General features: G+C 40.7%; 1 pseudogene; it reads right to left on the bottom strand.

The window, feature by feature from the left end:
- Positions 1–7,302: 7,302 nt before the first annotated feature.
- Positions 7,303–13,181, bottom strand: LOC111205654 (annotated as a pseudogene).
- Positions 13,182–13,827: the final 646 nt, after the last annotated feature.

Here is a 13,827-nt window from a genome sequence, read left to right on the forward strand (position 1 = left end):
AAATAGTAAAGTATATCTATACATATATTTGGGTGATATCATCATATATACATATACATATGTATCTATAAAACATTATTATAAAACCTCGGTGAACCATGATTCATTTGTTTCACCGGTTCATCAACCGGTCTGGTTTTCAAAACATTGAGAAAAACACTACTAGTATTTTTCTAAGGAGTAGCAGACCTACGACTCGGACCACAAAGTGCAGGATAGTTGGAAGAAGCCCCATGTAATTGTTCTTAAATGTAACATTGGAGCTGTCTGGTCGATGTTTACCAACAAATGTGGGGTATCCGGGATTCTGCGAGACCACACATGGCGTATTCTGTTCCATAGCAGAAGATGCTTTCCGGTGTTTGCTCAAAGGTTGAGGCAGAGCTTTTTGGAATGTTCCATGCCGTCAAGATAGGATTGTGTGTTGAATCTGCAAGAGATGCTATGCTCTATCCGCAAAGATACCCACATGTAAACAAACTCATTGAAGCCACTTATGGGATTCTACAAAACCTATCTTTATTGTCTTGGGAGCACTCTTATCCTTCTGGAAATAGAGCAGCGATGGAGATAGCGGCCAGTGTCATTTGGGATGATCGCCATCAGTCTTATGTTACCATCAATGGCTCTGTCACCTTCTTTCCAGCGAGGCGAGTGGCTAGAGAAGTCCACTTTTCTAAGGCAATATTTCATTCATACCCACCTCCTCGAGCTCGGTGGTGTTTCTTATTGATACGTAGTAGTGTGGGAACCGAAATTCGCACTGTCGATTTACGTTTAAATTAGGAAACTAGGAAAACCCTAATTTCCCAGAGGTCCCGGATCTCTGCGAGAGCCAATGGCAAGTGACCAAATATATGCGGAAATCGTAAAAAGATAACAAACGAGTTTAGAGAAAACAGTAGATCTTATTTCGAGTCCGCGTAAGAGCGTTGCGATCATTACAAGAGATCATAAAAGCTTTGGCCGCAAAGGCTGTCAGCGAGTTACCTAGTTCTAGCGGCCTAAAAGCTCAAACCTAGTTGAGTCGCAGCTCGATAACAAAAGACGAAGAAAATACAGAAAATGTTTTTTGATTGATTTCGGACTGAACCTTATGAAAGACTGCATACGTACCCCTTTCGAGGATCAAGCCGAACGTAGTTCAAGAGTGAACCAAGAGATCGAACTGCTTGTGCGCATTCATCTGGTAATCGGTTGCTACGTAGCGACCGAGCGGAACGGACGCTCGGTCGCTACGTAGCGACCGAGCTTGGCTTGAGCTCGGTCGCTACGTAGCAACCGGGCTTGGAACGAGCTCGGTCGCTACGTAGCGACCGAGCGGAACACGCGTTTGGTCGTTGCGTAGCGACCTTTTTCGAGCTCTTGTCCGATGTCTCGTGAATGTGTTTTCTCCGCAAGATTCTTCGTAAAAATAAATCTTTTTCGAAGATTTATTTTTCGTAAAAACGTTCATGCCGATTTTTATGGACTTTTAGACATTGATTCCGTCGTGACCGATTTTGACCCCAACAGTTAGCCCCCCAGCTCGTTAGAACCATGAGCTTATAGCGTGAGGTTCTAGCGAGTGGCTTGGCAAGTTAGGCAAGTTAGGTGAGTTAGGCGGAATTAATGGTCGAAGAAGTCTGTGGTAAGTGGTCTTCTCGCTCTTCTAAAAGTAGAACGCAATAAGATTGGGGCTGCGCCTTATGACGGCTGCCTATGTACCCTTGTTAAAGGGATCAAGCCTTTCGTAGTTCGTCTTGGAGTTAAGGTTTGTATGACTAGTTTTCCAGCGAGACCATTACGGTCTGGTTTTTATGTAGAGGTTATCAGGCGTGTTGCTGCCGATGGCATTTTATATGGGTGTAGAAGGAAGATTAAGAGTTGTCACCTCGTAATCTAACTCTGTGTGAACTGCTATATGCGTGATCTGTTTCGAGAGTTTTCTGCAGTGTGTAAACTTGCGGGATTTCTGAAGACGCTCGAATATTGGCAAAGAGACAAATTTTGGGATCTCGTATCAAGGTTTTTGATACTATGCCTAGAGATGTTAGAGACCAGTGCGCTGGGTTTAGAACAAGACCTAGGTTTACTCCTGGTTTTAGAGGGTGCGATGACTAATTCGACTTACGTATCTCGTTTCAGTTTCATCCTGATTCCATACCGATTTAAAGTCCGCGATAGGTTCTCGGCTTATACGACTTGTATGGTTGGAACCGAGCATCTCTCCAAGGACAATTTTTAAGCCTCATGGAAGTGCTGACCAAAAATTTTGGGTTTCTTTTGTAGCGCTATTATCCTTGTGTCGGATGTACGAGAGTCATCTCTACGAGATGGCTAAGTCTGTTTAGGACATTAAGAGTTTGTTGTGATCAGCAACAAACTTAATGGTTAAAATTACCGTTTCGAGTCTTCGCGAAGGATATGTTTTGAGAAGATGTTAGTGCGTATGACTGTCTGGTCTTCCAAGAAAGTGTCTTTATCGAGGAAGGAAATTTCGTTGAAGAACGAATCTTCAGGCGTCTGCGACGTCTCGCGATGCTGAAGATTTGTTATTCTTTCGTATGCCGCGTTTCGTGCTTGAAATGTTCGCGGGCTTGAAGATGTTTCGCGATGTTGCAAGGGATTAGTCTTAGCCCTGCGTTTGGGAAACATTATGGTTTGACTACGGATGTTCGCAGCCAGAATTGGGAAAGTACTTTTTCGTAAAACCTGTTACGTTTACTTTCGAAAGTTACTTCGTATGACTTGATCTGATTATACGAAGGATTTTTTGCGTAAGTAACGGGCGACCGGTTTTTACGAATTTATTAAATTGACGCGACATATGGAGATGTCAAAATAACGATGTTTCCGCAGATTTTTGAGAAACGTTTTCGCTTTTGTTTTAATTCTTCGGTGAAAGTTTCTCTGAGTCACTCATGGAGTTTTACCAAAGGTTATTTCACCGAGATCTAGTCGCAAAACGTTTTTGCAAGTTTCTTGAATGAATTAGTTAAACAGCGATAGACTTAGTCGACGAGCGGGGAGGACGTGTTCTCTTTGTCGTATTTTCTGTTACTTTTGTTCTTGATTTTGCTTTGTCGTAAATGTTTTTGATGTTTTTCCGTGAGTCGGTTGGTTCAACGGAAAATCAGAGTGATGCTTTGATGCCTGAAGATTTCTCGTATAATGATTCTTATACGAAACTTGTTTTATCAAATCGGAAAAGATCTTTATGACTTCAGCAAATCATCGACTTTCATTCTGAATTTTGGCAGAGGTTTTCTAAACGAATGATTGCGATGATAGATGCTATATAGTCTTTGAGAATTTTTCCAACATGGTTTGGATCAGTTCCTAGCGTTTAGACGAATCTCAGATTGTCGTTTGCTTTTAGGATGATCTTGACGAGACATCGCATTGTATGAATATTTTTCCGCATATTTCTACGAGTGTTTGCTTTGTCAAAAGCGTTTTCTTGTCGAAAGCGTTTTCTTGATCTTGACGAGACATCGCATTGTTTGAATATGTTTTTGAAGTATGGGAGTATACGAGTATAGTATACGCACCTACTCCGTCCCTTTTTTCTCGAGGAATAAAATGATCAACAGTCCGAGTCGGTTTGAAGACGACACTTGGACTGTGATTTGGTTGTTTCCTGGTTGAAGACTTGGAATATGTCGGTTCCGAGAGAATTGCCAGAAACGAATCGGTTTTAAGACGACGTTCATGTCTCTAGTTTTTTCTCTCCTTAGGAAGTGAGCTTGATATGCGTGGCGATCGTTTCTCGATTTTTGGAGAGTTTAGATCGGTTTCAAGATCTCGACGAACAGTTATGGGACAATATATCGAGACAGGAAAAATCACCTAAGACTTAGTTCGCTAGACTATGCACCTAGGTTTTACGTTCCCTAAAGTTTTATGGCAGTCTCAAAGGCGTTTTTATTTCTTAGTAATTTCCTACGAAAACTCCAAGTCTAATTTCAAAAATTTCAAGTCGCAAATACCTTAGTTCTCTCGAAGATGCAGTTTTGTCTCTTCTCAGTTTTGCTTGCTCATTTCCCCTTCCTCTTCTTGTGTATGTTCGCCTTTTTCGATATTGGTGTTTATCCTTTGAAACTTGACATTTATCTTCCGAACTTGACTGATACAAAGTCAATAAAAAGGTTCAACGTAATCGTATAGTTGAGGCGGCTAAGGAGTTAAGTTAACCGTTGCCGTATTATACGATTAATCTGAATCCACGCGAGAAAACTAGTCTTTGCGGGGGTTTTTTTATCGTAAAGTTTCAATGGTAACTCCAATCGAGACGAAACAAGAGACGTTTCGATCGAGATTTTAAGGAGAACACAAAGATGGAGGTAAGGGCGAGTAGGAGCAAGTGAAGGAGTTTAGACGAGTCTTACTTGTTTTCGTCGTAAAATCTCAACGGAAACTCCGATTGAGACGAAACGAAAAGCGTTTCGATCGGGATTCAAAAGAGAACACAAAGGAGGAGCTTTTTGAGGCCTGACAGGTCGCTATGTAGCGAGCTGGAGGTCTGACAGGTCGCTATGTAGCGAGTAGAAGTAAGCCAAGAAGAGTCCTATTTGTTTTCGACGTAAAATCTCAACGGAAACTCCGATTGAGACGAAACGAAAAGCGTTTCGATCGGGATTCAAAAGAGAACACAAAGGATGAGCTTTTTGAGGCCTGACAGGTCGCCATGTAGCGAGCTGGAGGTCTGACAGGTCGCTATGTAGCGAGTAGAAGTAAGCCAAGAAGAGTCCTACTTGTTTTCGACGTAAAATCCCAATGGAAACTCCGATTGAGACGAAACGAAAAGCGTTTCGATGAGGATTCAAAAGAGAACGCAAAGGAGGAATTTTCTGAGGCCTGACAGGTCGCTATGTAACGAGTGGAGGTCTGACAGGTCGCTATGTAGCGAGTGGAAGCAAGCCAAGAAGAGTCCTACTTGTTTTCGTCGTAAAATCTCAACGGAAACTTCGATTGAGATGAAACGAAAAGCGTTACGATGAGGATTCAAAAGAGAACGCAAAGGAGGACCCTTTTTAGGCCTGACAGGTCGCTACGTAGCGAGTGGAGAGTTGGCTTGAGCTCGGTCGCTACGTAGCAACCGAGCTGTGTGCGTGCTCGGTCGCTACGTAGCGACCGACCTGTGTGCGTGCTCGGTCGTTACGTAGCGACCGAGCTGTGTGCGTGCTCGGTCGCTACGTAGCGACCGACCTGTGTGCGTGCTCGGTCGCTACGTAGCGACCGAGCTGTGTGCGTGCTCGGTCGCTACGTAGCGACCGAGCTGTGTGCGTGCTCGGTCGCTACGTAGCGACCGAGCTTGGCTTGAGCTTGGTCGCTACGTAGCAACTGAGCCGTGTAGCGACCGAGTTGTGTGCTTGCTCGGTCGCTATGTAGCGACCGAGCTGTGTAATCAATTTGTTGCGCTTCCTTTTTCCGCGATTAACCTAGGAGTTTTCTGCGGTTTTTGGGAGAACAGGTTTTACCCTTCCGAAATGTTTTCGGAAAACGTGTTTTGGTAAAACCCTTATGCATTGAGATTTCTTTTGTTCGGTAATGAGCCAAAATTATGGGGTTTGATAAGATTTATCGTTTCCCTTTATGTTTAAAAAGAGAAATCGCGAGCTCGTTTCATTGCACTTCCTGTGGCGAAAAGTCGCAGCAAGGTTTTCGATTTTCTCAAGAACTGTGGCGTTTGCATAGGCGTTGGCCATAGGCGTAGTGGCGGCTGGAGTTTTCTTACCAGCGTTGTTGCGAACTGCGATATTCTCTTTCGTATTTCCAGACATTGTTTTGATCAAGCGTTTTGCGGCTATGAGTTAGAGTAATCCGTACCTCCCCTCCTTCTAGTGCCAAACTGTGGGAACCGAAATTCGCACTGTCGATTTACGTTTAAATTAGGAAACTAGGAAAATCCTAATTTCCCAGAGGTCCCGGATCTCTGCGAGAGCCAATGGCAAGTGACCAAATATATGCGGAAATCGTGAAAAGATAACAAACGAGTTTAGAGAAAATAGTAGATCTTATTTCGAGTCCGCGTAAGAGCGTTGCGATCATTACAAGAGATCATAAAAGCTTTGGCCGCAAAGGCTGTCAGCGAGTTGCCTAGTTCTATCGGCCTAAAAGCTCAAACCTAGTTGAGTCGCAGCTCGATAACAAAAGACGAAGAAAATACAGAAAATGTTTTTTGATTGATTTCGGACTGAACCTTATGAAAGGCTGCCTACGTACCCCTTTCGAGGATCAAGCCGAACGTAGTTTAAGAGTGAACCAAGAGATCGAACTGCTTGTGCGCGTTCATCTGGTAATCGGGTGCCAGTCATGGAAACAGAGCATGTTGAGAATAATGCCTCAAAGTTTCTAAGTGCCGAGAGTTCTGAGTCTAAAAAAGTTGTCTCTCATGCCTCTCGCCTAGGAATCCTTATATACTTGCTCCTAGGTCGGTTTACGCTTTTCCCCTTCTGCCCTTAAACCGTCATATCTTAAAAATGGAGATATTTCGTTTTTCCCGGTCTTCGTGATTATCTTCGGAAACTTCACATTTATCCACGGAAACTTGACATTTATCTTGCCTTACGAACCAAGCATAAACCGTCATACGGCTTATGGACTTCTGGTTAAGAAATCGTAAGTGGGCTTCGAGCTTCGTCTTAGGTCTCTTTGGGCCGTCTTTGGCTCGAAACGTTTATTACGGTTTCTTCGATAAAAGCAAACTTTCCGCAGTTTTTATCGTAAAGTTTGACTGATGACTTCGCGTGACGGGAAAAATAGAATGATTTAGCCACAGTCTACGGGAGATAGCATTTTAAGAGTAGACGAGAATGCATGGATTTGTGTCGTATCGACGTTTTGGGAGAGCTCGGTTGCTACGTAGCGACCGAGCGGAACGGACGCTCGGGCGCTACGTAGCGACCGAGCTTTGCTTCGAGCTCGGTCGCTACGTAGCGACCGAGCGGAACGGACCCTCAGTCGCTACGTAGCGACCGGGCTTGGCTCAACCTCGGTCGTTGCGTAGCGACCTTTTTCGAGCTCTTGTCCGATGTCTCGTGAATGTGTTTTCTCCACAAGATTCTTCGTAAAAATAAATCTTTTTCGAAGATTTATTTTTCGTAAAAACGTTCATGCCGATTTTTACGTACTTTCAGACATTGATTCCGTCGTGACCGATTTTGACCCCGTAGCTATGGCCTATTCATATGTTTCTTGTTCTATCTTCTGAACAAGTGTTAAAAAAAGCATCATTTCGATTGATCACCCCTACAATTTTATAGAAGATTTTGCGATAACCTTTAGGGGATTTGTGCAAATTTTGGCAACGCCGTGAGCTTTATCTAATTACCATATAAGATTCCAGATTATCTCAACAAATTAGTTTGACACTAACACCAACTGAAAGCACAACAAACAAACCAACAAGTACAATGGATGGAAGGTAGCTTGTGAAACTAAAGATGCATGGAACGATCGCTAAAACATATATTGAGTATCAAAATGTTTGGTTCTAACAGTCCTTCGTTTACTTGCTCATATTTTGGATCTGTTTCTTCCATGAGCTAAATTTCTTTTTTTCTTCTCCTTCTCCTTACGCTTTCGTTGCATTCTTCTCAGTGAGTTCGCTTTGAGCGCATGTGTTTTGTTCCTTACCCTCAGTGTTTATGTTTCGCTCCTCAGTGAATCGAGGACTTTTGTGTTCCAGTCTGTTCTCCTCATTGACTTCACTTCGAGGCCTTTTGTTTTCCAGATTGCTTTCTCCTTTGTTTGCTTGCTGCTCATTCTTCGCTCTGTCCCTTCTGTTAGCCATATTTCTCCCTCTTTTCTCCTTTTCCTTGCGCTTTCTGATTGATGTCTTCTCCTCCTCGGTGAGTTCACTTTGATGGCTTCTGTTTTCTTCAACGCTAATTCACTCTGAGGGTGTTTCCTCTGTACCGCACTCCCTCGGAGTGATGGGACTTTTCTCGACACCTGATTGTTGTGGAATATAGTATTCGGACACAATGCTGGTTCGGTGTTGATGTGTGTATTATCCGGTTGGGAACTTATCGTCTGTAACACAAATCTGTGCGCTGCTTTCCCAAGCCTATCCCCCCGAAATGGATCCTCAGACAGTGAGAAAACAGATTTTAACACAAAAAGGTCTTCCAAAACTTTGGATCCCACAAAAGATTCATAATCTTCACCTCTTTATTTTTATAATCTTTGCAGGAGCTCGTCTTCGATCACCATCTTCATGCCATAGATTAGCTCCACCTTTCAAATCCGCTAGTTGTACAGTCTGTGATGTGAACACGATAAATAAAGAACACTCTGTAACCACTAAGTCGTAAAAAAAAAGTAGGCTATGTTTTTGGTTATAGAAACAGCTTTCTTTATTTTTTCACCACAACGTCAAACACAAAATCAGAAGACAAGTAGATGCAAATAGTAACAATCAACTATACCTTTTTAGGCAACACCACTCCTGGAGGTGGACGAGCAATGTCGCTTCCTCTAAGATCATCTGGAAGTTTGTATATGGCACAACTGTACAAAAAAGTGTTAATTTGATATAACTCGGGAGGCCTAAAAATAACAACACCGAAATTCTTAATAAAAGAGCTTACATCACTTGATTGGCTAATACATCTTCCATCCCCCGCGATGGGGGAGCTGAAGCATGAATGCTGACGATCTCCACCACATAACGCCAAGTAACCATTCATCCCTTCACTGCAGTTATCAATAAATTTTCGATTTTAATTCTAACTTCTAACTTCCACTAAACTAGCCCCTTTTCTTTTATAACAAAACTAGGAACAGAAAATCAAATCACTATCTTAACCCTTACAAGTCTACAACTATTACCAACCGAATCACCCATTCTCAAGATCTATACACAAACCTTAGTCCATGGTCAATTTTTTCTTTAACTGTTGCTCGTTCTTTGTTGCTCAATTTAATAGTGCGGCTACTAAGAGAACGGATGAGCTCAGCAAGCGGATAAGATAAAACCACAAAGAGCATGTCAGACAAAACATTGTTTCTTCGAACTTCTTCGTTCTGAAAAAATTAAATACAAGGAAATCAAAGTTTCATGTGATTCGTATACACAAATAAACACGATAAAGTTAATATCTATGCATGAGACAGGCTTACCGTCAGTGAGTGCTCCATTTTTGCGGCTGCATCCAGAAGACGCTGTTCTTCTATAAAAGGCAGTTTTGCTATACCCTTTACAAGAAAAGATGGAAAATATGCATTATTACATCTAACTTTAGAAATAGTGTTTGCCTTAATAAGATTAACAGACAATCAAACCTGCCAAGAATAGCGCTTTCCATTCATGTCAATCTCAAAATCTGCACACCGAAAAAAGGAAAATGAGAGACATGGATTGGACAATACTACAATGAACGAGACTAATTCTGCACAAAAAAAAAACACATACCGGGAGGATATAACTCAGCTATGGGTGAACTTGGATCTGTCATCAGTTTCCTAAAACATTCTGGGAGAGCATGTGCACTGAGATAGGAATCCAGTGAGCAAACCAGTGACGGCAGAGAGAGATGATGAACACTCAGAAATACAGATAGAATTACCTTGCAGATGGAAGAACTGCAAGAAGCTGATTGAATTGTTTAAATGTGGAACCTAGTTCGAACTTAATATATAGCTTATCAAGGAACTTGAGATCAGATGCGAAAGGTGCATAATGATAAGGATAAACCTGCAAAACAAACACGCAATTAACCAAAGACAAACAATAGGGAGTAAGGTAAAGTAGGAATCAGTTCACTCATTTCTGCTAAAGTTGCTATTACTAAGGCCATCTTGCCTCTAGCTAGAACAAGGTTATTGTGGAATTAAATCATGTTCCGACCCGATGTAAGCAAAATTGGAAACATCTCAGTTGAATATACTAGAGGTTATGTTTAAGTAGAAGATGGATGGCAAAAATATGAAGCCCGGAAAAGTTTGTATATTGAACAGTCTACTAAAACATGAAGTATGATGCGAACGAGCATTACAATGCTAAAAGAATATATTGTTTATCTAGGCGCAATAATCATCCTGCTTCAAAATATTACAAGAAACGAACAGAGAAAATAGTGAAATATGAAAAGTATATTATATATGTACGAGGATGACAGGAAACTGACCAATTCCATGAACAAACACCATGATAATAGTAATGCATTATCCAACAAAGACCTTCTGTATACTTCAAAACCTGGCCAATAATAACAAAACAGTAAATTTGTGCATTCCAAGTTGACGTAAGCGTAATTTATTACCATCAAATTACAGGCATGAGGAAACTCACAACATCTCTGCATATTTGTTCCATTTCCTCTATAGTCTTAGCTATGAATTTCTCCTCGTAGTATCTCTCCCTCCATCCTTGTACACCTAGCCTCACCTGATCATACAACAGCCATGTCAAATAGCCAGCATGATTAGGCAGATGTGAAAAACAAGCTCACGAAGATTAAGCATTTATGCAGCTGAGAAAAATGACCTTATCTTCTTCGCCTTTTCCTGAACTGAACCCATCTGATTTTTTCCCGCAACAGTTTCTTAAGCTTAAACTTCAATTGTTCTCTGTTATCTATTTCCTGAAATCCAGAGTGTATTTAATACAATTCAAACGAAAAAGTAAAGATTAAGTCCCTAATTATCACCAAGCAAAAAAACAGCATAACTTGACAGTTTCACCAAAACTTGAAATGGAGAAAGAGAAAAAATAGTTTACACCTAACAAACAAAGGTTATAATCACACAAATCAACTACAATCCAACCAAAAGTCACAAAGATAGAATATTCCGTCAAGAAACTAAAAATTTATTGAAATTCATAATCCGGTGACTTACTTCTTGGATGTTATACTATGTTTCCACATTCGCCACACTAGTGTTATTGTCAAATGACGGACGCAATGAATCGGACACTTCAACTAGAGAATCTAGTTGCACAACCGGGTCATAGTTACAATTTCTGCTCGATTGAGCTCGGTCACGACTAAATGAAGACTTCTATAAGGATTTCATATGGATTGATTTACAGCTACAGAAGCTCAAATATCTAATAACTCCTATTTTTCAGCAGATATCGAGAACTAGCAAGAGTGATATATGATCGATCATACACTGTACCCAACATTTTAAAACCTGGAACACAATTATAACAACAGAAAGCTAAGACAAAACAAACCTCCTGTATCTCCAGTGTAGGCATATGTGGCAGGAAATCATTGCCAACAAAAAAACAGATGAAGATGAAGTCATCAATTATGCGGTCCAATTTTTTTTGCAATTGCGAGTTAGGTATCTGCATGTCATGCTCCAAATACTCTCGAAGCGTCCAGATGTTGACGAACTGCCAAAAGATAAGGGAACATAATGATAATGCTAAAGATATTAATGAGCCTTTTACATTGCATGCAATTTTGAAAAATAGTATTGAAGTGTGTAACCTTTAAACATACCTGGTATGGCTTCTTAGCCACAACATCTGTCTCAGCTTTATCAGACAAGTCTCCTGTCTAGCTCTATACCTTGCCCTCACAATCTGCTGCCCAGTGCCCGAGCTGACCGCACAAGAAGCATTTGTCTTGTTGTGCAGGAGTGAAAACAACCTAGGTGAAGTCACCACGACGAAAAAACATTAAATTGGCATTCTATAGTGAATCTTGAAACATAAAAGACTCGCATACAAATTTGTGACTATTTCAGATGTTAATTACTTGTCAAAACAATACTGAAGATGTAAGTGTAGAGATTGTTAACGAGATAGATTGGTAAAAAAACCTCACGAAGGATAGAAATATGAACTTCGTGTGTGGCCAAAGCCAGCATAATCAAGTCGGCGTCCTGTTATTCACAAATCGTAAGAAGAAAGGCCTTAATTAATAGTTCCAAGATACCAAATCTAACATGAAGGAGAATAAGAAAATAAATAACAGGAGGTTACATACCAAACCATACAGAAAATGACAAGTGTTGGGGTTGTAACCAGGATGGTTCTTTTGAAGACGTATGTAAGACATGATCTTGTGTTCCCCCTCACCGGGAACATTAGCATCTGAGGGGATAACCTTTAGAAGAAGAAAATCATGGTCAAAGCCTGAACAATGCATAAAAATAGCCATAAGGAAAATATAATTAGTACCTTAATATTTTTCCAACCAGGGTCAGAGTTAAGTCTAACGTGAATGTAGTATTGCAACGCAAATGAAAGAGTAGACATGAACTCCGTTCCAGGAGTTAACAACATTAGAGTCAAAAACTTGAGAGTCCAGTTTAGGAGGTAACCTCTTCCCTTCACTCTCAAACTCTTGACGCAGTCGCTCTTTTTCAGAAGCCTAAAAAAACAGGTGAACAGATCAAATTTCAAACGTTTTCTTTAATTGTAGTCTGAACAGAAGCCAAGTACGGGTTACGACACAGAAATATAAGACAGATTCGTGGACCAAAAGTTATGGTAGTTCAAGATGGTAATGTAACAACTGTCTTCACATAAAAAGAAACTCACACTACCATCACAATCAAAGAAAGCACACGATTGATACAGAATCTTTTCATACGGCCTCTGCTGCATCTTTTGCTGCTCGAAACCTTCTGGATCTTTGTTGATTCATCTTAGCCCTTGGAGCAACACTATCTAAAAAGTTACACCAAAAGAAAAATCAAAAGAGGGATTAAAAAACAAAACAAGTCTAGTATCATAAGATAGATAATACACTCACCAATAGCCAAAAATAACAGCTTCCGAGGTCGAACCATGACGAAAAGTCTGTCTATGTAATAAAACATGCATTGAAACACCTCTGAAAACGTTGTTGGAGAACCTGTAGAAAAGAGAGATCCGATGGATGAATGAATGAATGAATTCGGAGAAAGAAGAGCAAAAAAAAAATGTGTTACCCTGTCTTCAGGATGGAAACAAGGATGAATGATTATGTTCATGTCGAGGTACAGATTGTCATACTCGACGCAGCTAGGATTAGGTTTGATAGTATCGACCGGAACCTTGACGTCGAGAGGTTCTTCTTCGATGACATCTTGCAGAATCAATGGGTACCTCTCAATTAACCATCTGTAGAACGACGGTACTCCCATCAGAAAATCCTTAAAAGACTTGTGTTGCGGCAGTAGTGAACAGCTACGGAGCTCGTTAGGTCACACAGGGATACATCTTAAGGTTAATTTGCCAAATGGCTAAAATAGAAAGTATAATTAAGTGGATGGCATTGATTTTGACGTAATTGGGTTGAAAACATTTAAGGTGAAACTGATCCGATTATACTCTTTGTTGCAACAATTAACTGGTGACAAATTAAATAGAGATGATGTTAACATTAATTTATATGGCCCACGATTTAGGCTTCATAAGACAATGTTGACATTAAAAGTATTATACTATATTAACTCGCAAAGTTCTATACCATATCATCAAAATAGTACAAGACATCATTCTCATCACAATCCCTAAATACTAAATCTTATCCCAATTCCACTCCAACCCTTAAATACTAAACCCTTAAATACTAAATTTTTAACCATAATCGCTAAACTCTAAATCCAAATATAAATCATAAATCCGAATAGAATGAAACAAAATAAATAGCATAGTACATATTAATGATACGATGAAATGTCTATGATTGTATTGAAGAAGTTAATGCTCGCTTCAACCTCATCCCCACCTCTAAATAAGAAACCCTAAAATGACCAGGGTGGAGCTGATGGAGTAGTGAGGAAGGAAAATAAAAAGATGAAGGTGAGGAGCCATGACTATGACTGTAACACCCCCGAACCGTCCTAGGCATAGGTCGACCCACCGGCCAACAATCAAACAAGAACATGACCGAC

The sequence above is a fragment of the Brassica napus genome, chromosome C4, assembly GCF_020379485.1.
Source record: "Brassica napus cultivar Da-Ae chromosome C4, Da-Ae, whole genome shotgun sequence".
NCBI lineage: Eukaryota > Viridiplantae > Streptophyta > Magnoliopsida > Brassicales > Brassicaceae > Brassica > Brassica napus.